Source organism: Lissotriton vulgaris, unplaced genomic scaffold (assembly GCF_964263255.1).
Source record: "Lissotriton vulgaris unplaced genomic scaffold, aLisVul1.2 SCAFFOLD_714, whole genome shotgun sequence".
NCBI lineage: Eukaryota > Metazoa > Chordata > Amphibia > Caudata > Salamandridae > Lissotriton > Lissotriton vulgaris.
In genome coordinates this window covers 171,770-195,448 of record NW_028248223.1, presented here as the reverse complement: position 1 = coordinate 195,448, position 23,679 = coordinate 171,770, and the positions used below count along the sequence as shown (strand labels likewise).

The window sequence follows — 23,679 nt, the reverse complement described above, 5'->3', positions numbered from 1 at the left end:
TCTCATCTGTATGATCAGTAATAAGATAGTTAATTTTGCTGATTTCTTATCTGACAACATTCTTGACTTACACAGTGCATTTAATTGTGCATTTCTTTGAAAGAGGAATTCAGATTAATACATCTGACATGTCTTTCAAAAGATTCTACTTCATGGTGTGGATTTACTTTAGAAAAACAGAGTGTAAATATCTGTGTGTCTGAATTTCAAGATTGTTATTTAAAAGTTCATCTCTTCTGCCCCCAAAATACACAATTTGATTCCTCAAGTTTTCTTTTAATGAAGGCTTTCCAATTAAAAAAGTTCCTTGTTCCCCTTATCAATAACAGTAAGATTTAAACAAGTACTATCTTGCATCAGCCCCTTGTGATGAGTTTGAGAAAACAGAGTCAGCTCACAAAATGTCTCATTATTTTGAGCCATTTAATTTCCATGTTTTCTAAAAGTTCTATAATTTGCTCACATCAAATAGACTTTTAAAATACAATCAATACATTAATGTTTCACTCTACCCGTGTTAGATTTATGATATTTATGAATACACTTGACAGAAAAAGATTTGGTCATAAGTCATGAAAGTGGTCCCACCGAGATTTGAACTCGGATCCTTGGATTCAAAGTCCAAAGTGCTAACCATTACACCATGGAACCTCCCATGTGACAGGGGAGCAAATTGCTGCAGCAATGTGGACATTTCACATTTTTTATGTTCTACAGTCAAAGACAAACAGAATTGTATTACTTTTCTATTCTGTTCAACTTTTGCCCATTGAACTATGGTAGGGAAGTATGTTGCACAAAGGACTCAAGTAACGCTATGACTCTGTTGAACAGTACTTTTTATGTGAGATAAGATTTTGCAATAAAAATTAAGATTTCCCTGTGAATGCAATCTCTTCTGTCAAAACGGAAAGCTCAACCTGGTACAGGTGGGTTGATAGTGTTATGCTTGTCAATCTGGACTCTGAAAACAGGGATCTAAGTACAAAGCTCAGTGGGACTTATCTAAACTTTACGATTTTGTTTCCATTCAGTTCTTAGAAGTATTAATTGGAAAAACATCTCATTTACTTATAAACTTGTACGTATCAACTTATATGTATGTATCTCCCTATATATCGCTATATGTCTATGTATATTTATCGGAAAATATAAATATATACATTATAAAAATACATATAATTAATAGAGGTGAAAATAATGAACAGTTGTTGCCTCTCCGCATTTGAAACATGAGCGCCTTCTCCTTCCTCTTCTATATGTCCTGAAATTGAGATAGTCACTTTTTAATCAATTTTGATCTAACAACATAGTTGATTTGTACAAAGCATATCATACGATCTGTGAATAATTTTAAAAAAGAAAATTAGATCAGTGCCTTTGAGGCCTCCAAGCAAAAGCTTATATTTCATGATTGCAGATCGACTGTTGAAAATCAGCATGAGAAATGTTTTATTTCACAACTTCCATACTAATATACAAAAAACATTTCTACTATCTGAATGATACCGTCACTGTGGTTCTCTTGGTTTCATTTAAGAAAACATCTCTTTCAAAATGTGCTATATGCGCCTTATCAATAGTGTGGAAATCTTCAAAAAGGTATGCTGGGAATCAGCCATCTGAAATGCATTTGAGAAAAACAGGATAGGATTTTGTAATGTCACACTATTTTGTCTAGGAATGTGATGTAAAAGTATTATAAAGTTCGTATTTCTGTAACTTGTTCAAGCTGTTGGACATTTTGAAAGGAGTCAATATTTGTCTCTTTCAACCTGCTGGTGTTGGATTGGAGCTATCAATAAACAAAGATGTCAGAAATGGAAAAGGTCAAGAGTAGTAAAGAAGTACCTCAAAGAATTGGGCTGGTACCTTTGCATGCAAAGTCCAAAGTGCCAACCATTGCTCTTTGGAGCCACCCATGTGAGAGACAGAGAAATGGATGTAGTAGTTTGGAAATGTAGAATGTTTTAATATTCTTCAGTCAAAGATGATCATTATTTTGTAAATTGCATGTCCTGATAAACGTTTGCACATTTAACACTGTTATGGAGAATGTAGCTGAAAAGAATCAAATCACATTATCGCTCTTTACACTATGAGCATTCAACTGAGATATCTTTTCATCAATGTAAGAAAAGCCCCCGCACTGATGCGCTCTCTTTTGTCTCAATGGAAAAAGCCCTCATGTATGGCGGGGTTCCATGGTGTAATGGTTAGCACTCTGGACTCTGAATCCAGCGATCCGAGTTCAAATCTCGGTGGGACCTGCTTGAATTATGAGATTTAATATTTCACTAATTTCTTAGAATTTGGACTTGGAAAAACATAACGTCAAAGCTTTATACTGAAACTTATCAACGTATAAGTATGTATACATGGCTATATCCATCTAGATAGCGATAATACAATATAAAGAAATGAATTAATCATAAACATAAGTACAGAAGCTGAAAACTAAAAACTGTTCTTTCCCATCCACAATTTGAGCAAGAGGTTCTTTTTCTTTCTCATCTGTATGATCAGTAATAAGATAGTTAATTTTGCTGATTTCTTATCTGACAACATTCTTGACTTACACAGTGCATTTAATTGTGCATTTCTTTGAAAGAGGAATTCAGATTAATACATCTGACATGTCTTTCAAAAGATTCTACTTCATGGTGTGGATTTACTTTAGAAAAACAGAGTGTAAATATCTGTGTGTCTGAATTTCAAGATTGTTATTTAAAAGTTCATCTCTTCTGCCCCCAAAATACACAATTTGATTCCTCAAGTTTTCTTTTAATGAAGGCTTTCCAATTAAAAAAGTTCCTTGTTCCCCTTATCAATAACAGTAAGATTTAAACAAGTACTATCTTGCATCAGCCCCTTGTGATGAGTTTGAGAAAACAGAGTCAGCTCACAAAATGTCTCATTATTTTGAGCCATTTAATTTCCATGTTTTCTAAAAGTTCTATAATTTGCTCACATCAAATAGACTTTTAAAATACAATCAATACATTAATGTTTCACTCTACCCGTGTTAGATTTATGATATTTATGAATACACTTGACAGAAAAAGATTTGGTCATAAGTCATGAAAGTGGTCCCACCGAGATTTGAACTCGGATCCTTGGATTCAAAGTCCAAAGTGCTAACCATTACACCATGGAACCTCCCATGTGACAGGGGAGCAAATTGCTGCAGCAATGTGGACATTTCACATTTTTTATGTTCTACAGTCAAAGACAAACAGAATTGTATTACTTTTCTATTCTGTTCAACTTTTGCCCATTGAACTATGTTAGGGAAGTATGTTGCACAAAGGACTCAAGTAACGCTATGACTCTGTTGAACAGTACTTTTTATGTGAGATAAGATTTTGCAATAAAAATTAAGATTTCCCTGTGAATGCAATCTCTTCTGTCAAAACGGAAAGCTCAACCTGGTACAGGTGGGTTGATGGTGTTATGCTTGTCAATCTGCACTCTGAAAACAGGGATCTAAGTACAAAGCTCAGTGGGACTTATCTAAACTTTACGATTTTGTTTCCATTCAGTTCTTAGAAGTATTAATTGGAAAAACATCTCATTTACTTATAAACTTGTACGTATCAACTTATATGTATGTATCTCCCTATATATCGCTATATGTCTATGTATATTTATCGGAAAATATAAATATATACACTATAAAAATACATATAATTAATAGAGGTGAAAATAATGAACAGTTGTTGCCTCTCCGCATTTGAAACATGAGCGCCTTCTCCTTCCTCTTCTATATGTCCTGAAATTGAGATAGTCACTTTTTAATCAATTTTGATCTAACAACATAGTTGATTTGTACAAAGCATATCATACGATCTGTGAATAATTTTAAAAAAGAAAATTAGATCAGTGCCTTTGAGGCCTCCAAGCAAAAGCTTATATTTCATGATTGCAGATCGACTGTTGAAAATCAGCATGAGAAATGTTTTATTTCACAACTTCCATACTAATATACAAAAAACATTTCTACTATCTGAATGATACCGTCACTGTGGTTCTCTTGGTTTCATTTAAGAAAACATCTCTTTCAAAATGTGCTATATGCGCCTTATCAATAGTGTGGAAATCTTCAAAAAGGTATGCTGGGAATCAGCCATCTGAAATGCATTTGAGAAAAACAGGATAGGATTTTGTAATGTCACACTATTTTGTCTAGGAATGTGATGTAAAAGTATTATAAAGTTCGTATTTCTGTAACTTGTTCAAGCTGTTGGACATTTTGAAAGGAGTCAATATTTGTCTCTTTCAACCTGCTGGTGTTGGATTGGAGCTATCAATAAACAAAGATGTCAGAAATGGAAAAGGTCAAGAGTAGTAAAGAAGTACCTCAAAGAATTGGGCTGGTACCTTTGCATGCAAAGTCCAAAGTGCCAACCATTGCTCTTTGGAGCCACCCATGTGAGAGACAGAGAAATGGATGTAGTAGTTTGGAAATGTAGAATGTTTTAATATTCTTCAGTCAAAGATGATCATTATTTTGTAAATTGCATGTCCTGATAAACGTTTGCACATTTAACACTGTTATGGAGAATGTAGCTGAAAAGAATCAAATCACATTATCGCTCTTTACACTATGAGCATTCAACTGAGATATCTTTTCATCAATGTAAGAAAAGCCCCCGCACTGATGCGCTCTCTTTTGTCTCAATGGAAAAAGCCCTCATGTATGGCGGGGTTCCATGGTGTAATGGTTAGCACTCTGGACTCTGAATCCAGCGATCCGAGTTCAAATCTCGGTGGGACCTGCTTGAATTATGAGATTTAATATTTCACTAATTTCTTAGAATTTGGACTTGGAAAAACATAACGTCAAAGCTTTATACTGAAACTTATCAACGTATAAGTATGTATACATGGCTATATCCATCTAGATAGCGATAATACAATATAAAGAAATGAATTAATCATAAACATAAGTACAGAAGCTGAAAACTAAAAACTGTTCTTTCCCATCCACAATTTGAGCAAGAGGTTCTTTTTCTTTCTCATCTGTATGATCAGTAATAAGATAGTTAATTTTGCTGATTTCTTATCTGACAACATTCTTGACTTACACAGTGCATTTAATTGTGCATTTCTTTGAAAGAGGAATTCAGATTAATACATCTGACATGTCTTTCAAAAGATTCTACTTCATGGTGTGGATTTACTTTAGAAAAACAGAGTGTAAATATCTGTGTGTCTGAATTTCAAGATTGTTATTTAAAAGTTCATCTCTTCTGCCCCCAAAATACACAATTTGATTCCTCAAGTTTTCTTTTAATGAAGGCTTTCCAATTAAAAAAGTTCCTTGTTCCCCTTATCAATAACAGTAAGATTTAAACAAGTACTATCTTGCATCAGCCCCTTGTGATGAGTTTGAGAAAACAGAGTCAGCTCACAAAATGTCTCATTATTTTGAGCCATTTAATTTCCATGTTTTCTAAAAGTTCTATAATTTGCTCACATCAAATAGACTTTTAAAATACAATCAATACATTAATGTTTCACTCTACCCGTGTTAGATTTATGATATTTATGAATACACTTGACAGAAAAAGATTTGGTCATAAGTCATGAAAGTGGTCCCACCGAGATTTGAACTCGGATCCTTGGATTCAAAGTCCAAAGTGCTAACCATTACACCATGGAACCTCCCATGTGACAGGGGAGCAAATTGCTGCAGCAATGTGGACATTTCACATTTTTTATGTTCTACAGTCAAAGACAAACAGAATTGTATTACTTTTCTATTCTGTTCAACTTTTGCCCATTGAACTATGGTAGGGAAGTATGTTGCACAAAGGACTCAAGTAACGCTATGACTCTGTTGAACAGTACTTTTTATGTGAGATAAGATTTTGCAATAAAAATTAAGATTTCCCTGTGAATGCAATCTCTTCTGTCAAAACGGAAAGCTCAACCTGGTACAGGTGGGTTGATAGTGTTATGCTTGTCAATCTGGACTCTGAAAACAGGGATCTAAGTACAAAGCTCAGTGGGACTTATCTAAACTTTACGATTTTGTTTCCATTCAGTTCTTAGAAGTATTAATTGGAAAAACATCTCATTTACTTATAAACTTGTACGTATCAACTTATATGTATGTATCTCCCTATATATCGCTATATGTCTATGTATATTTATCGGAAAATATAAATATATACATTATAAAAATACATATAATTAATAGAGGTGAAAATAATGAACAGTTGTTGCCTCTCCGCATTTGAAACATGAGCGCCTTCTCCTTCCTCTTCTATATGTCCTGAAATTGAGATAGTCACTTTTTAATCAATTTTGATCTAACAACATAGTTGATTTGTACAAAGCATATCATACGATCTGTGAATAATTTTAAAAAAGAAAATTAGATCAGTGCCTTTGAGGCCTCCAAGCAAAAGCTTATATTTCATGATTGCAGATCGACTGTTGAAAATCAGCATGAGAAATGTTTTATTTCACAACTTCCATACTAATATACAAAAAACATTTCTACTATCTGAATGATACCGTCACTGTGGTTCTCTTGGTTTCATTTAAGAAAACATCTCTTTCAAAATGTGCTATATGCGCCTTATCAATAGTGTGGAAATCTTCAAAAAGGTATGCTGGGAATCAGCCATCTGAAATGCATTTGAGAAAAACAGGATAGGATTTTGTAATGTCACACTATTTTGTCTAGGAATGTGATGTAAAAGTATTATAAAGTTCGTATTTCTGTAACTTGTTCAAGCTGTTGGACATTTTGAAAGGAGTCAATATTTGTCTCTTTCAACCTGCTGGTGTTGGATTGGAGCTATCAATAAACAAAGATGTCAGAAATGGAAAAGGTCAAGAGTAGTAAAGAAGTACCTCAAAGAATTGGGCTGGTACCTTTGCATGCAAAGTCCAAAGTGCCAACCATTGCTCTTTGGAGCCACCCATGTGAGAGACAGAGAAATGGATGTAGTAGTTTGGAAATGTAGAATGTTTTAATATTCTTCAGTCAAAGATGATCATTATTTTGTAAATTGCATGTCCTGATAAACGTTTGCACATTTAACACTGTTATGGAGAATGTAGCTGAAAAGAATCAAATCACATTATCGCTCTTTACACTATGAGCATTCAACTGAGATATCTTTTCATCAATGTAAGAAAAGCCCCCGCACTGATGCGCTCTCTTTTGTCTCAATGGAAAAAGCCCTCATGTATGGCGGGGTTCCATGGTGTAATGGTTAGCACTCTGGACTCTGAATCCAGCGATCCGAGTTCAAATCTCGGTGGGACCTGCTTGAATTATGAGATTTAATATTTCACTAATTTCTTAGAATTTGGACTTGGAAAAACATAACGTCAAAGCTTTATACTGAAACTTATCAACGTATAAGTATGTATACATGGCTATATCCATCTAGATAGCGATAATACAATATAAAGAAATGAATTAATCATAAACATAAGTACAGAAGCTGAAAACTAAAAACTGTTCTTTCCCATCCACAATTTGAGCAAGAGGTTCTTTTTCTTTCTCATCTGTATGATCAGTAATAAGATAGTTAATTTTGCTGATTTCTTATCTGACAACATTCTTGACTTACACAGTGCATTTAATTGTGCATTTCTTTGAAAGAGGAATTCAGATTAATACATCTGACATGTCTTTCAAAAGATTCTACTTCATGGTGTGGATTTACTTTAGAAAAACAGAGTGTAAATATCTGTGTGTCTGAATTTCAAGATTGTTATTTAAAAGTTCATCTCTTCTGCCCCCAAAATACACAATTTGATTCCTCAAGTTTTCTTTTAATGAAGGCTTTCCAATTAAAAAAGTTCCTTGTTCCCCTTATCAATAACAGTAAGATTTAAACAAGTACTATCTTGCATCAGCCCCTTGTGATGAGTTTGAGAAAACAGAGTCAGCTCACAAAATGTCTCATTATTTTGAGCCATTTAATTTCCATGTTTTCTAAAAGTTCTATAATTTGCTCACATCAAATAGACTTTTAAAATACAATCAATACATTAATGTTTCACTCTACCCGTGTTAGATTTATGATATTTATGAATACACTTGACAGAAAAAGATTTGGTCATAAGTCATGAAAGTGGTCCCACCGAGATTTGAACTCGGATCCTTGGATTCAAAGTCCAAAGTGCTAACCATTACACCATGGAACCTCCCATGTGACAGGGGAGCAAATTGCTGCAGCAATGTGGACATTTCACATTTTTTATGTTCTACAGTCAAAGACAAACAGAATTGTATTACTTTTCTATTCTGTTCAACTTTTGCCCATTGAACTATGGTAGGGAAGTATGTTGCACAAAGGACTCAAGTAACGCTATGACTCTGTTGAACAGTACTTTTTATGTGAGATAAGATTTTGCAATAAAAATTAAGATTTCCCTGTGAATGCAATCTCTTCTGTCAAAACGGAAAGCTCAACCTGGTACAGGTGGGTTGATAGTGTTATGCTTGTCAATCTGGACTCTGAAAACAGGGATCTAAGTACAAAGCTCAGTGGGACTTATCTAAACTTTACGATTTTGTTTCCATTCAGTTCTTAGAAGTATTAATTGGAAAAACATCTCATTTACTTATAAACTTGTACGTATCAACTTATATGTATGTATCTCCCTATATATCGCTATATGTCTATGTATATTTATCGGAAAATATAAATATATACATTATAAAAATACATATAATTAATAGAGGTGAAAATAATGAACAGTTGTTGCCTCTCCGCATTTGAAACATGAGCGCCTTCTCCTTCCTCTTCTATATGTCCTGAAATTGAGATAGTCACTTTTTAATCAATTTTGATCTAACAACATAGTTGATTTGTACAAAGCATATCATACGATCTGTGAATAATTTTAAAAAAGAAAATTAGATCAGTGCCTTTGAGGCCTCCAAGCAAAAGCTTATATTTCATGATTGCAGATCGACTGTTGAAAATCAGCATGAGAAATGTTTTATTTCACAACTTCCATACTATTATACAAAAAACATTTCTACTATCTGAATGATACCGTCACTGTGGTTCTCTTGGTTTCATTTAAGAAAACATCTCTTTCAAAATGTGCTATATGCGCCTTATCAATAGTGTGGAAATCTTCAAAAAGGTATGCTGGGAATCAGCCATCTGAAATGCATTTGAGAAAAACAGGATAGGATTTTGTAATGTCACACTATTTTGTCTAGGAATGTGATGTAAAAGTATTATAAAGTTCGTATTTCTGTAACTTGTTCAAGCTGTTGGACATTTTGAAAGGAGTCAATATTTGTCTCTTTCAACCTGCTGGTGTTGGATTGGAGCTATCAATAAACAAAGATGTCAGAAATGGAAAAGGTCAAGAGTAGTAAAGAAGTACCTCAAAGAATTGGGCTGGTACCTTTGCATGCAAAGTCCAAAGTGCCAACCATTGCTCTTTGGAGCCACCCATGTGAGAGACAGAGAAATGGATGTAGTAGTTTGGAAATGTAGAATGTTTTAATATTCTTCAGTCAAAGATGATCATTATTTTGTAAATTGCATGTCCTGATAAACGTTTGCACATTTAACACTGTTATGGAGAATGTAGCTGAAAAGAATCAAATCACATTATCGCTCTTTACACTATGAGCATTCAACTGAGATATCTTTTCATCAATGTAAGAAAAGCCCCCGCACTGATGCGCTCTCTTTTGTCTCAATGGAAAAAGCCCTCATGTATGGCGGGGTTCCATGGTGTAATGGTTAGCACTCTGGACTCTGAATCCAGCGATCCGAGTTCAAATCTCGGTGGGACCTGCTTGAATTATGAGATTTAATATTTCACTAATTTCTTAGAATTTGGACTTGGAAAAACATAACGTCAAAGCTTTATACTGAAACTTATCAACGTATAAGTATGTATACATGGCTATATCCATCTAGATAGCGATAATACAATATAAAGAAATGAATTAATCATAAACATAAGTACAGAAGCTGAAAACTAAAAACTGTTCTTTCCCATCCACAATTTGAGCAAGAGGTTCTTTTTCTTTCTCATCTGTATGATCAGTAATAAGATAGTTAATTTTGCTGATTTCTTATCTGACAACATTCTTGACTTACACAGTGCATTTAATTGTGCATTTCTTTGAAAGAGGAATTCAGATTAATACATCTGACATGTCTTTCAAAAGATTCTACTTCATGGTTATGGATTTACTTTAGAAAAACAGAGTGTAAATATCTGTGTGTCTGAATTTCAAGATTGTTATTTAAAAGTTCATCTCTTCTGCCCCCAAAATACACAATTTGATTCCTCAAGTTTTCTTTTAATGAAGGCTTTCCAATTAAAAAAGTTCCTTGTTCCCCTTATCAATAACAGTAAGATTTAAACAAGTACTATCTTGCATCAGCCCCTTGTGATGAGTTTGAGAAAACAGAGTCAGCTCACAAAATGTCTCATTATTTTGAGCCATTTAATTTCCATGTTTTCTAAAAGTTCTATAATTTGCTCACATCAAATAGACTTTTAAAATACAATCAATACATTAATGTTTCACTCTACCCGTGTTAGATTTATGATATTTATGAATACACTTGACAGAAAAAGATTTGGTCATAAGTCATGAAAGTGGTCCCACCGAGATTTGAACTCGGATCCTTGGATTCAAAGTCCAAAGTGCTAACCATTACACCATGGAACCTCCCATGTGACAGGGGAGCAAATTGCTGCAGCAATGTGGACATTTCACATTTTTTATGTTCTACAGTCAAAGACAAACAGAATTGTATTACTTTTCTATTCTGTTCAACTTTTGCCCATTGAACTATGTTAGGGAAGTATGTTGCACAAAGGACTCAAGTAACGCTATGACTCTGTTGAACAGTACTTTTTATGTGAGATAAGATTTTGCAATAAAAATTAAGATTTCCCTGTGAATGCAATCTCTTCTGTCAAAACGGAAAGCTCAACCTGGTACAGGTGGGTTGATGGTGTTATGCTTGTCAATCTGCACTCTGAAAACAGGGATCTAAGTACAAAGCTCAGTGGGACTTATCTAAACTTTACGATTTTGTTTCCATTCAGTTCTTAGAAGTATTAATTGGAAAAACATCTCATTTACTTATAAACTTGTACGTATCAACTTATATGTATGTATCTCCCTATATATCGCTATATTTCTATGTATATTTATCGGAAAATATAAATATATACATTATAAAAATACATATAATTAATAGAGGTGAAAATAATGAACAGTTGTTGCCTCTCCGCATTTGAAACATGAGCGCCTTCTCCTTCCTCTTCTATATGTCCTGAAATTGAGATAGTCACTTTTTAATCAATTTTGATCTAACAACATAGTTGATTTGTACAAAGCATATCATACGATCTGTGAATAATTTTAAAAAAGAAAATTAGATCAGTACCTTTGAGGCCTCCAAGCAAAAGCTTATATTTCATGATTGCAGATCGACTGTTGAAAATCAGCATGAGAAATGTTTTATTTCACAACTTCCATACTAATATACAAAAAACATTTCTACTATCTGAATGATACCGTCACTGTGGTTCTCTTGGTTTCATTTAAGAAAACATCTCTTTCAAAATGTGCTATATTCGCCTTATCAATAGTGTGGAAATCTTCAAAAAGGTATGCTGGGAATCAGCCCTCTGAAATGCATTTGAGAAAAACAGGATAGGATTTTGTAATGTCACACTATTTTGTCTAGGAATGTGATGTAAAAGTATTATAAAGTTCGTATTTCTGTAACTTGTTCAAGCTGTTGGACATTTTGAAAGGAGTAAATATTTGTCTCTTTCAACCTGCTGGTGTTGGATTGGAGCTATCAATAAACAAAGATGACAGAAATGGAAAAGGTCAAGAGTAGTAAAGAAGTACCTCAAAGAATTGGACTGGTACCTTTGCATGCAAAGTCCAAAGTGCCAACCATTGCTCTTTGGAGCCACCCATGTGAGAGACAGAGAAATGGATGTAGTAGTTTGGAAATGTAGAATGTTTTAATATTCTTCAGTCAAAGATGATCATTATTTTGTAAATTGCATGTCCTGATAAACGTTTGCACATTTAACACTGTTATGGAGAATGTAGCTGAAAAGAATCAAATCACATTATCGCTCTTTACACTATGAGCATTCAACTGAGATATCTTTTCATCAATGTAAGAAAAGCCCCCGCACTGATGCGCTCTCTTTTGTCTCAATGGAAAAAGCCCTCATGTATGGCGGGGTTCCATGGTGTAATGGTTAGCACTCTGGACTCTGAATCCAGCGATCCGAGTTCCAATCTCGGTGGGACCTGCTTGATTTATGAGATTTAATATTTCACTAATTTCTTAGAAATTGGACTTGGAAAAACATAACGTCAAAGCTTTATACTGAAACTTATCAACGTATAAGTATGTATACATGGCTATATCCATCTAGATAGCGATAATACAATATAAATAAATGAATTAATCATAAACATAAGTACAGAAGCTGAAAACTAAAAACTGTTCTTTCCCATCCACAATTTGAGCAAGAGGTTCTTTTTCTTTCTCATCTGTATGATCAGTAATAAGATAGTTAATTTTGCTGATTTCTTATCTGACAACATTCTTGACTTACACAGTGCATTTAATTGTGCATTTCTTTGAAAGAGGAATTCAGATTAATACATCTGAAATGTCTTTCAAAAGATTCTACTTCATGGTTATGGATTTACTTTAGAAAAACAGAGTGTAAATATCTGTGTGTCTGAATTTCAAGATTGTTATTTAAAAGTTCATCTCTTCTGCCCCCAAAATACACAATTTGATTCCTCAAGTTTTCTTTTAATGAAGGCTTTCCAATTAAAAAAGTTCCTTGTTCCCCTTATCAATAACAGTAAGATTTAAACAAGTAATATCTTGCATCAGCCCCTTGTGATGAGTTTGAGAAAACAGAGTCAGCTCACAAAATGTCTCATTATTTTGAGCCATTTAATTTCCATGTTTTCTAAAAGTTCTATAATTTGCTCACATCAAATAGACTTTTAAAATACAATCAATACATTAATGTTTCACTCTACCCGTGTTAGATTTATGATATTTATGAATACACTTGACAGAAAAAGGTTTGGTCATAAGTCATGAAAGTGGTCCCACCGAGATTTGAACTCGGATCCTTGGATTCAAAGTCCAAAGTGCTAACCATTACACCATGGAACCTCCCATGTGACAGGGGAGCAAATTGCTGCAGCAATGTGGACATTTCACATTTTTTATGTTCTACAGTCAAAGACAAACAGAATTGTATTACTTTTCTATTCTGTTCAACTTTTGCCCATTGAACTATGTTAGGGAAGTATGTTGCACAAAGGACTCAAGTAACGCTATGACTCTGTTGAACAGTACTTTTTATGTGAGATAAGATTTTGCAATAAAAATTAAGATTTCCCTGTGAATGCAATCTCTTCTGTCAAAACGGAAAGCTCAACCTGGTACAGGTGGGTTGATGGTGTTATGCTTGTCAATCTGCACTCTGAAAACAGGGATCTAAGTACAAAGCTCAGTGGGACTTATCTAAACTTTACGATTTTGTTTCCATTCAGTTCTTAGAAGTATTAATTGGAAAAACATCTCATTTACTTATAAACTTGTACGTATCAACTTATATGTATGTATCTCCCTATATATCGCTATATTTCTATGTATATTTATCGGAAAATATAAATATATACATTATAAAAATACATATAATTAATAGAGGTGAAAATAATGAACAGTTGTTGCCTCTCCGCATTTGAAACATGAGCGCCTTCTCCTTCCTCTTCTATATGTCCTGAAATTGAGATAGTCACTTTTTAATCAATTTTGATCTAACAACATAGTTGATTTGTACAAAGCATATCATACGATCTGTGAATAATTTTAAAAAAGAAAATTAGATCAGTACCTTTGAGGCCTCCAAGCAAAAGCTTATATTTCATGATTGCAGATCGACTGTTGAAAATCAGCATGAGAAATGTTTTATTTCACAACTTCCATACTAATATACAAAAAACATTTCTACTATCTGAATGATACCGTCACTGTGGTTCTCTTGGTTTCATTTAAGAAAACATCTCTTTCAAAATGTGCTATATTCGCCTTATCAATAGTGTGGAAATCTTCAAAAAGGTATGCTGGGAATCAGCCCTCTGAAATGCATTTGAGAAAAACAGGATAGGATTTTGTAATGTCACACTATTTTGTCTAGGAATGTGATGTAAAAGTATTATAAAGTTCGTATTTCTGTAACTTGTTCAAGCTGTTGGACATTTTGAAAGGAGTAAATATTTGTCTCTTTCAACCTGCTGGTGTTGGATTGGAGCTATCAATAAACAAAGATGACAGAAATGGAAAAGGTCAAGAGTAGTAAAGAAGTACCTCAAAGAATTGGACTGGTACCTTTGCATGCAAAGTCCAAAGTGCCAACCATTGCTCTTTGGAGCCACCCATGTGAGAGACAGAGAAATGGATGTAGTAGTTTGGAAATGTAGAATGTTTTAATATTCTTCAGTCAAAGATGATCATTATTTTGTAAATTGCATGTCCTGATAAACGTTTGCACATTTAACACTGTTATGGAGAATGTAGCTGAAAAGAATCAAATCACATTATCGCTCTTTACACTATGAGCATTCAACTGAGATATCTTTTCATCAATGTAAGAAAAGCCCCCGCACTGATGCGCTCTCTTTTGTCTCAATGGAAAAAGCCCTCATGTATGGCGGGGTTCCATGGTGTAATGGTTAGCACTCTGGACTCTGAATCCAGCGATCCGAGTTCCAATCTCGGTGGGACCTGCTTGATTTATGAGATTTAATATTTCACTAATTTCTTAGAAATTGGACTTGGAAAAACATAACGTCAAAGCTTTATACTGAAACTTATCAACGTATAAGTATGTATACATGGCTATATCCATCTAGATAGCGATAATACAATATAAATAAATGAATTAATCATAAACATAAGTACAGAAGCTGAAAACTAAAAACTGTTCTTTCCCATCCACAATTTGAGCAAGAGGTTCTTTTTCTTTCTCATCTGTATGATCAGTAATAAGATAGTTAATTTTGCTGATTTCTTATCTGACAACATTCTTGACTTACACAGTGCATTTAATTGTGCATTTCTTTGAAAGAGGAATTCAGATTAATACATCTGAAATGTCTTTCAAAAGATTCTACTTCATGGTTATGGATTTACTTTAGAAAAACAGAGTGTAAATATCTGTGTGTCTGAATTTCAAGATTGTTATTTAAAAGTTCATCTCTTCTGCCCCCAAAATACACAATTTGATTCCTCAAGTTTTCTTTTAATGAAGGCTTTCCAATTAAAAAAGTTCCTTGTTCCCCTTATCAATAACAGTAAGATTTAAACAAGTAATATCTTGCATCAGCCCCTTGTGATGAGTTTGAGAAAACAGAGTCAGCTCACAAAATGTCTCATTATTTTGAGCCATTTAATTTCCATGTTTTCTAAAAGTTCTATAATTTGCTCACATCAAATAGACTTTTAAAATACAATCAATACATTAATGTTTCACTCTACCCGTGTTAGATTTATGATATTTATGAATACACTTGACAGAAAAAGGTTTGGTCATAAGTCATGAAAGTGGTCCCACCGAGATTTGAACTCGGATCCTTGGATTCAAAGTCCAAAGTGCTAACCATTACACCATGGAACCTCCCATGTGACAGGGGAGCAAATTGCTGCAGCAATGTGGACATTTCACATTTTTTATGTTCTACAGTCAAAGACAAACAGAATTGTATTACTTTTCTATTCTGTTCAACTTTTGCCCATTGAACTATGTTAGGGAAGTATGTTGCACAAAGGACTCAAGTAACGCTATGACTCTGTTGAACAGTACTTTTTATGTGAGATAAGATTTTGCAATAAAAATTAAGATTTCCCTGTGAATGCAATCTCTTCTGTCAAAACGGAAAGCTCAACCTGGTACAGGTGGGTTGATAGTGTTATGCTTGTCAATCTGGACTCTGAAAACAGGGATCTAAGTACAAAGCTCAGTGGGACTTATCTAAACTTTACGATTTTGTTTCCATTCAGTTCTTAGAAGTATTAATTGGAAAAACATCTCATTTACTTATAAACTTGTACGTATCAACTTATATGTATGTATCTCCCTATATATCGCTATATGTCTATGTATATTTATCGGAAAATATAAATATATACATTATAAAAATACATATAATTAATAGAGGTGAAAATAATGAACAGTTGTTGCCTCTCCGCATTTGAAACATGAGCGCCTTCTCCTTCCTCTTCTATATGTCCTGAAATTGAGATAGTCACTTTTTAATCAATTTTGATCTAACAACATAGTTGATTTGTACAAAGCATATCATACGATCTGTGAATAATTTTAAAAAAGAAAATTAGATCAGTACCTTTGAGGCCTCCAAGCAAAAGTTTATATTTCATGATTGCAGATCGACTGTTGAAAATCAGCATGAGAAATGTTTTATTTCACAACTTCCATACTAATATACAAAAAACATTTCTACTATCTGAATGATACCGTCACTGTGGTTCTCTTGGTTTCATTTAAGAAAACATCTCTTTCAAAATGTGCTATATGCGCCTTATCAATAGTGTGGAAATCTTCAAAAAGGTATGCTGGGAATCAGCCATCTGAAATGCATTTGAGAAAAACAGGATAGGATTTTGTAATGTCACACTATTTTGTCTAGGAATGTGATGTAAAAGTATTATAAAGTTCGTATTTCTGTAACTTGTTCAAGCTGTTGGACATTTTGAAAGGAGTCAATATTTGTCTCTTTCAACCTGCTGGTGTTGGATTGGAGCTATCAATAAACAAAGATGTCAGAAATGGAAAAGGTCAAGAGTAGTAAAGAAGTACCTCAAAGAATTGGGCTGGTACCTTTGCATGCAAAGTCCAAAGTGCCAACCATTGCTCTTTGGAGCCACCCATGTGAGAGACAGAGAAATGGATGTAGTAGTTTGGAAATGTAGAATGTTTTAATATTCTTCAGTCAAAGATGATCATTATTTTGTAAATTGCATGTCCTGATAAACGTTTGCACATTTAACACTGTTATGGAGAATGTAGCTGAAAAGAATCAAATCACATTATCGCTCTTTACACTATGAGCATTCAACTGAGATATCTTTTCATCAATGTAAGAAAAGCCCCCGCACTGATGCGCTCTCTTTTGTCTCAATGGAAAAAGCCCTCATGTATGGCGGGGTTCCATGGTGTAATGGTTAGCACTCTGGACTCTGAATCCAGCGATCCGAGTTCAAATCTCGGTGGGACCTGCTTGAATTATGAGATTTAATATTTCACTAATTTCTTAGAATTTGGACTTGGAAAAACATAACGTCAAAGCTTTATACTGAAACTTATCAACGTATAAGTATGTATACATGGCTATATCCATCTAGATAGCGATAATACAATATAAAGAAATGAATTAATCATAAACATAAGTACAGAAGCTGAAAACTAAAAACTGTTCTTTCCCATCCACAATTTGAGCAAGAGGTTCTTTTTCTTTCTCATCTGTATGATCAGTAATAAGATAGTTAATTTTGCTGATTTCTTATCTGACAACATTCTTGACTTACACAGTGCATTTAATTGTGCATTTCTTTGAAAGAGGAATTCAGATTAATACATCTGACATGTCTTTCAAAAGATTCTACTTCATGGTTATGGATTTACTTTAGAAAAACAGAGTGTAAATATCTGTGTGTCTGAATTTCAAGATTGTTATTTAAAAGTTCATCTCTTCTGCCCCCAAAATACACAATTTGATTCCTCAAGTTTTCTTTTAATGAAGGCTTTCCAATTAAAAAAGTTCCTTGTTCCCCTTATCAATAACAGTAAGATTTAAACAAGTACTATCTTGCATCAGCCCCTTGTGATGAGTTTGAGAAAACAGAGTCAGCTCACAAAATGTCTCATTATTTTGAGCCATTTAATTTCCATGTTTTCTAAAAGTTCTATAATTTGCTCACATCAAATAGACTTTTAAAATACAATCAATACATTAATGTTTCACTCTACCCGTGTTAGATTTATGATATTTATGAATACACTTGACAGAAAAAGATTTGGTCATAAGTCATGAAAGTGGTCCCACCGAGATTTGAACTCGGATCCTTGGATTCAAAGTCCAAAGTGCTAACCATTACACCATGGAACCTCCCATGTGACAGGGGAGCAAATTGCTGCAGCAATGTGGACATTTCACATTTTTTATGTTCTACAGTCAAAGACAAACAGAATTGTATTACTTTTCTATTCTGTTCAACTTTTGCCCATTGAACTATGTTAGGGAAGTATGTTGCACAAAGGACTCAAGTAACGCTATGACTCTGTTGAACAGTACTTTTTATGTGAGATAAGATTTTGCAATAAAAATTAAGATTTCCCTGTGAATGCAATCTCTTCTGTCAAAACGGAAAGCTCAACCTGGTACAGGTGGGTTGATGGTGTTATGCTTGTCAATCTGCACTCTGAAAACAGGGATCTAAGTACAAAGCTCAGTGGGACTTATCTAAACTTTACGATTTTGTTTCCATTCAGTTCTTAGAAGTATTAATTGGAAAAACATCTCATTTACTTATAAACTTGTACGTATCAACTTATATGTATGTATCTCCCTATATATCGCTATATTTCTATGTATATTTATCGGAAAATATAAATATATACATTATAAAAATACATATAATTAATAGAGGTGAAAATAATGAACAGTTGTTGCCTCTCCGCATTTGAAACATGAGCGCCTTCTCCTTCCTCTTCTATATGTCCTGAAATTGAGATAGTCACTTTTTAATCAATTTTGATCTAACAACATAGTTGATTTGTACAAAGCATATCATACGATCTGTGAATAATTTTAAAAAAGAAAATTAGATCAGTACCTTTGAGGCCTCCAAGCAAAAGCTTATATTTCATGATTGCAGATCGACTGTTGAAAATCAGCATGAGAAATGTTTTATTTCACAACTTCCATACTAATATACAAAAAACATTTCTACTATCTGAATGATACCGTCACTGTGGTTCTCTTGGTTTCATTTAAGAAAACATCTCTTTCAAAATGTGCTATATTCGCCTTATCAATAGTGTGGAAATCTTCAAAAAGGTATGCTGGGAATCAGCCCTCTGAAATGCATTTGAGAAAAACAGGATAGGATTTTGTAATGTCACACTATTTTGTCTAGGAATGTGATGTAAAAGTATTATAAAGTTCGTATTTCTGTAACTTGTTCAAGCTGTTGGACATTTTGATAGGAGTAAATATTTGTCTCTTTCAACCTGCTGGTGTTGGATTGGAGCTATCAATAAACAAAGATGACAGAAATGGAAAAGGTCAAGAGTAGTAAAGAAGTACCTCAAAGAATTGGACTGGTACCTTTGCATGCAAAGTCCAAAGTGCCAACCATTGCTCTTTGGAGCCACCCATGTGAGAGACAGAGAAATGGATGTAGTAGTTTGGAAATGTAGAATGTTTTAATATTCTTCAGTCAAAGATGATCATTATTTTGTAAATTGCATGTCCTGATAAACGTTTGCACATTTAACACTGTTATGGAGAATGTAGCTGAAAAGAATCAAATCACATTATCGCTCTTTACACTATGAGCATTCAACTGAGATATCTTTTCATCAATGTAAGAAAAGCCCCCGCACTGATGCGCTCTCTTTTGTCTCAATGGAAAAAGCCCTCATGTATGGCGGGGTTCCATGGTGTAATGGTTAGCACTCTGGACTCTGAATCCAGCGATCCGAGTTCCAATCTCGGTGGGACCTGCTTGATTTATGAGATTTAATATTTCACTAATTTCTTAGAAATTGGACTTGGAAAAACATAACGTCAAAGCTTTATACTGAAACTTATCAACGTATAAGTATGTATACATGGCTATATCCATCTAGATAGCGATAATACAATATAAATAAATGAATTAATCATAAACATAAGTACAGAAGCTGAAAACTAAAAACTGTTCTTTCCCATCCACAATTTGAGCAAGAGGTTCTTTTTCTTTCTCATCTGTATGATCAGTAATAAGATAGTTAATTTTGCTGATTTCTTATCTGACAACATTCTTGACTTACACAGTGCATTTAATTGTGCATTTCTTTGAAAGAGGAATTCAGATTAATACATCTGAAATGTCTTTCAAAAGATTCTACTTCATGGTTATGGATTTACTTTAGAAAAACAGAGTGTAAATATCTGTGTGTCTGAATTTCAAGATTGTTATTTAAAAGTTCATCTCTTCTGCCCCCAAAATACACAATTTGATTCCTCAAGTTTTCTTTTAATGAAGGCTTTCCAATTAAAAAAGTTCCTTGTTCCCCTTATCAATAACAGTAAGATTTAAACAAGTAATATCTTGCATCAGCCCCTTGTGATGAGTTTGAGAAAACAGAGTCAGCTCACAAAATGTCTCATTATTTTGAGCCATTTAATTTCCATGTTTTCTAAAAGTTCTATAATTTGCTCACATCAAATAGACTTTTAAAATACAATCAATACATTAATGTTTCACTCTACCCGTGTTAGATTTATGATATTTATGAATACACTTGACAGAAAAAGGTTTGGTCATAAGTCATGAAAGTGGTCCCACCGAGATTTGAACTCGGATCCTTGGATTCAAAGTCCAAAGTGCTAACCATTACACCATGGAACCTCCCATGTGACAGGGGAGCAAATTGCTGCAGCAATGTGGACATTTCACATTTTTTATGTTCTACAGTCAAAGACAAACAGAATTGTATTACTTTTCTATTCTGTTCAACTTTTGCCCATTGAACTATGTTAGGGAAGTATGTTGCACAAAGGACTCAAGTAACGCTATGACTCTGTTGAACAGTACTTTTTATGTGAGATAAGATTTTGCAATAAAAATTAAGATTTCCCTGTGAATGCAATCTCTTCTGTCAAAACGGAAAGCTCAACCTGGTACAGGTGGGTTGATAGTGTTATGCTTGTCAATCTGGACTCTGAAAACAGGGATCTAAGTACAAAGCTCAGTGGGACTTATCTAAACTTTACGATTTTGTTTCCATTCAGTTCTTAGAAGTATTAATTGGAAAAACATCTCATTTACTTATAAACTTGTACGTATCAACTTATATGTATGTATCTCCCTATATATCGCTATATGTCTATGTATATTTATCGGAAAATATAAATATATACATTATAAAAATACATATAATTAATAGAGGTGAAAATAATGAACAGTTGTTGCCTCTCCGCATTTGAAACATGAGCGCCTTCTCCTTCCTCTTCTATATGTCCTGAAATTGAGATAGTCACTTTTTAATCAATTTTGATCTAACAACATAGTTGATTTGTACAAAGCATATCATACGATCTGTGAATAATTTTAAAAAAGAAAATTAGATCAGTACCTTTGAGGCCTCCAAGCAAAAGCTTATATTTCATGATTGCAGATCGACTGTTGAAAATCAGCATGAGAAATGTTTTATTTCACAACTTCCATACTAATATACAAAAAACATTTCTACTATCTGAATGATACCGTCACTGTGGTTCTCTTGTTTTCATTTAAGAAAACATCTCTTTCAAAATGTGCTATATTCGCCTTATCAATAGTGTGGAAATCTTCAAAAAGGTATGCTGGGAATCAGCCCTCTGAAATGCATTTGAGAAAAACAGGATAGGATTTTGTAATGTCACACTATTTTGTCTAGGAATGTGATGTAAAAGTATTATAAAGTTCGTATTTCTGTAACTTGTTCAAGCTGTTGGACATTTTGAAAGGAGTCAATATTTGTCTCTTTCAACCTGCTGGTGTTGGATTGGAGCTATCAATAAACAAAGATGACAGAAATGGAAAAGGTCAAGAGTAGTAAAGAAGTACCTCAAAGAATTGGACTGGTACCTTTGCATGCAAAGTCCAAAGTGCCAACCATTGCTCTTTGGAGCCACCCATGTGAGAGACAGAGAAATGGATGTAGTAGTTTGGAAATGTAGAATGTTTTAATATTCTTCAGTCAAAGATGATCATTATTTTGTAAATTGCATGTCCTGATAAACGTTTGCACATTTAACACTGTTATGGAGAATGTAGCTGAAAAGAATCAAATCACATTATCGCTCTTTACACTATGAGCATTCAACTGAGATATCTTTTCATCAATGTAAGAAAAGCCCCCGCACTGATGCGCTCTCTTTTGTCTCAATGGAAAAAGCCCTCATGTATGGCGGGGTTCCATGGTGTAATGGTTAGCACTCTGGACTCTGAATCCAGCGATCCGAGTTCCAATCTCGGTGGGACCTGCTTGATTTATGAGATTTAATATTTCACTAATTTCTTAGAAATTGGACTTGGAAAAACATAACGTCAAAGCTTTATACTGAAACTTATCAACGTATAAGTATGTATACATGGCTATATCCATCTAGATAGCGATAATACAATATAAATAAATGAATTAATCATAAACATAAGTACAGAAGCTGAAAACTAAAAACTGTTCTTTCCCATCCACAATTTGAGCAAGAGGTTCTTTTTTCTTTTTCATCTGTATGATCAGTAATAAGATAGTTAATTTTGCTGATTTCTTATCTGACAACATTCTTGACTTACACAGTGCATTTAATTGTGCATTTCTTTGAAAGAGGAATTCAGATTAATACATCTGACATGTCTTTCAAAAGATTCTACTTCATGGTTATGGATTTACTTTAGAAAAACAGAGTGTAAATATCTGTGTGTCTGAATTTCAAGATTGTTATTTAAAAGTTCATCTCTTCTGCCCCCAAAATACACAATTTGATTCCTCAAGTTTTCTTTTAATGAAGGCTTTCCAATTAAAAAAGTTCCTTGTTCCCCTTATCAATAACAGTAAGATTTAAACAAGTAATATCTTGCATCAGCCCCTTGTGATGAGTTTGAGAAAACAGAGTCAGCTCACAAAATGTCTCATTATTTTGAGCCATTTAATTTCCATGTTTTCTAAAAGTTCTATAATTTGCTCACATCAAATAGACTTTTAAAATACAATCAATACATTAATGTTTCACTCTACCCGTGTTAGATTTATGATATTTATGAATACACTTGACAGAAAAAGGTTTGGTCATAAGTCATGAAAGTGGTCCCACCGAGATTTGAACTCGGATCCTTGGATTCAAAGTCCAAAGTGCTAACCATTACACCATGGAACCTCCCATGTGACAGGGGAGCAAATTGCTGCAGCAATGTGGACATTTCACATTTTTTATGTTCTACAGTCAAAGACAAACAGAATTGTATTACTTTTCTATTCTGTTCAACTTTTGCCCATTGAACTATGTTAGGGAAGTATGTTGCACAAAGGACTCAAGTAACGCTATGACTCTGTTGAACAGTACTTTTTATGTGAGATAAGATTTTGCAATAAAAATTAAGATTTCCCTGTGAATGCAATCTCTTCTGTCAAAACGGAAAGCTCAACCTGGTACAGGTGGGTTGATAGTGTTATGCTTGTCAATCTGGACTCTGAAAACAGGGATCTAAGTACAAAGCTCAGTGGGACTTATCTAAACTTTACGATTTTGTTTCCATTCAGTTCTTAGAAGTATTAATTGGAAAAACATCTCATTTACTTATAAACTTGTACGTATCAACTTATATG

At 33.8% G+C, this 23,679-nt stretch overlaps 16 non-coding genes across 16 annotated transcripts; 6 read left to right on the top strand and 10 right to left on the bottom strand.

Annotated features, from left to right (window-relative positions):
• Positions 1-579: 579 nt before the first annotated feature.
• TRNAQ-UUG (transfer RNA glutamine (anticodon UUG)) lies at positions 580-651 on the bottom strand. The gene has a single exon. It is a non-coding gene; the product is annotated as a tRNA-Gln (tRNA).
• Positions 652-2,198: 1,547 nt separating this feature from the next.
• TRNAQ-CUG (transfer RNA glutamine (anticodon CUG)) lies at positions 2,199-2,270 on the top strand. The gene has a single exon. It is a non-coding gene; the product is annotated as a tRNA-Gln (tRNA).
• An 817-nt stretch (positions 2,271-3,087) lies between these two features.
• On the bottom strand, positions 3,088-3,159 carry TRNAQ-UUG (transfer RNA glutamine (anticodon UUG)). The gene has a single exon. It is a non-coding gene; the product is annotated as a tRNA-Gln (tRNA).
• A 1,547-nt stretch (positions 3,160-4,706) lies between these two features.
• TRNAQ-CUG (transfer RNA glutamine (anticodon CUG)) lies at positions 4,707-4,778 on the top strand. The gene has a single exon. It is a non-coding gene; the product is annotated as a tRNA-Gln (tRNA).
• An 817-nt stretch (positions 4,779-5,595) lies between these two features.
• Positions 5,596-5,667, bottom strand: TRNAQ-UUG (transfer RNA glutamine (anticodon UUG)). The gene has a single exon. It is a non-coding gene; the product is annotated as a tRNA-Gln (tRNA).
• Positions 5,668-7,214: 1,547 nt separating this feature from the next.
• TRNAQ-CUG (transfer RNA glutamine (anticodon CUG)) lies at positions 7,215-7,286 on the top strand. Its single transcript has one exon. It is a non-coding gene; the product is annotated as a tRNA-Gln (tRNA).
• An 817-nt stretch (positions 7,287-8,103) lies between these two features.
• TRNAQ-UUG (transfer RNA glutamine (anticodon UUG)) lies at positions 8,104-8,175 on the bottom strand. The gene has a single exon. It is a non-coding gene; the product is annotated as a tRNA-Gln (tRNA).
• Positions 8,176-9,722: 1,547 nt separating this feature from the next.
• TRNAQ-CUG (transfer RNA glutamine (anticodon CUG)) lies at positions 9,723-9,794 on the top strand. The gene has a single exon. It is a non-coding gene; the product is annotated as a tRNA-Gln (tRNA).
• Positions 9,795-10,612: 818 nt separating this feature from the next.
• TRNAQ-UUG (transfer RNA glutamine (anticodon UUG)) lies at positions 10,613-10,684 on the bottom strand. The gene has a single exon. It is a non-coding gene; the product is annotated as a tRNA-Gln (tRNA).
• A 2,437-nt stretch (positions 10,685-13,121) lies between these two features.
• Positions 13,122-13,193, bottom strand: TRNAQ-UUG (transfer RNA glutamine (anticodon UUG)). Its single transcript has one exon. It is a non-coding gene; the product is annotated as a tRNA-Gln (tRNA).
• A 2,437-nt stretch (positions 13,194-15,630) lies between these two features.
• On the bottom strand, positions 15,631-15,702 carry TRNAQ-UUG (transfer RNA glutamine (anticodon UUG)). Its single transcript has one exon. It is a non-coding gene; the product is annotated as a tRNA-Gln (tRNA).
• Positions 15,703-17,249: 1,547 nt separating this feature from the next.
• TRNAQ-CUG (transfer RNA glutamine (anticodon CUG)) lies at positions 17,250-17,321 on the top strand. Its single transcript has one exon. It is a non-coding gene; the product is annotated as a tRNA-Gln (tRNA).
• Positions 17,322-18,139: 818 nt separating this feature from the next.
• On the bottom strand, positions 18,140-18,211 carry TRNAQ-UUG (transfer RNA glutamine (anticodon UUG)). Its single transcript has one exon. It is a non-coding gene; the product is annotated as a tRNA-Gln (tRNA).
• A 2,437-nt stretch (positions 18,212-20,648) lies between these two features.
• On the bottom strand, positions 20,649-20,720 carry TRNAQ-UUG (transfer RNA glutamine (anticodon UUG)). The gene has a single exon. It is a non-coding gene; the product is annotated as a tRNA-Gln (tRNA).
• Positions 20,721-22,267: 1,547 nt separating this feature from the next.
• On the top strand, positions 22,268-22,339 carry TRNAQ-CUG (transfer RNA glutamine (anticodon CUG)). Its single transcript has one exon. It is a non-coding gene; the product is annotated as a tRNA-Gln (tRNA).
• Positions 22,340-23,158: 819 nt separating this feature from the next.
• Positions 23,159-23,230, bottom strand: TRNAQ-UUG (transfer RNA glutamine (anticodon UUG)). Its single transcript has one exon. It is a non-coding gene; the product is annotated as a tRNA-Gln (tRNA).
• Between the last annotated feature and the right edge of the window lie 449 nt (positions 23,231-23,679).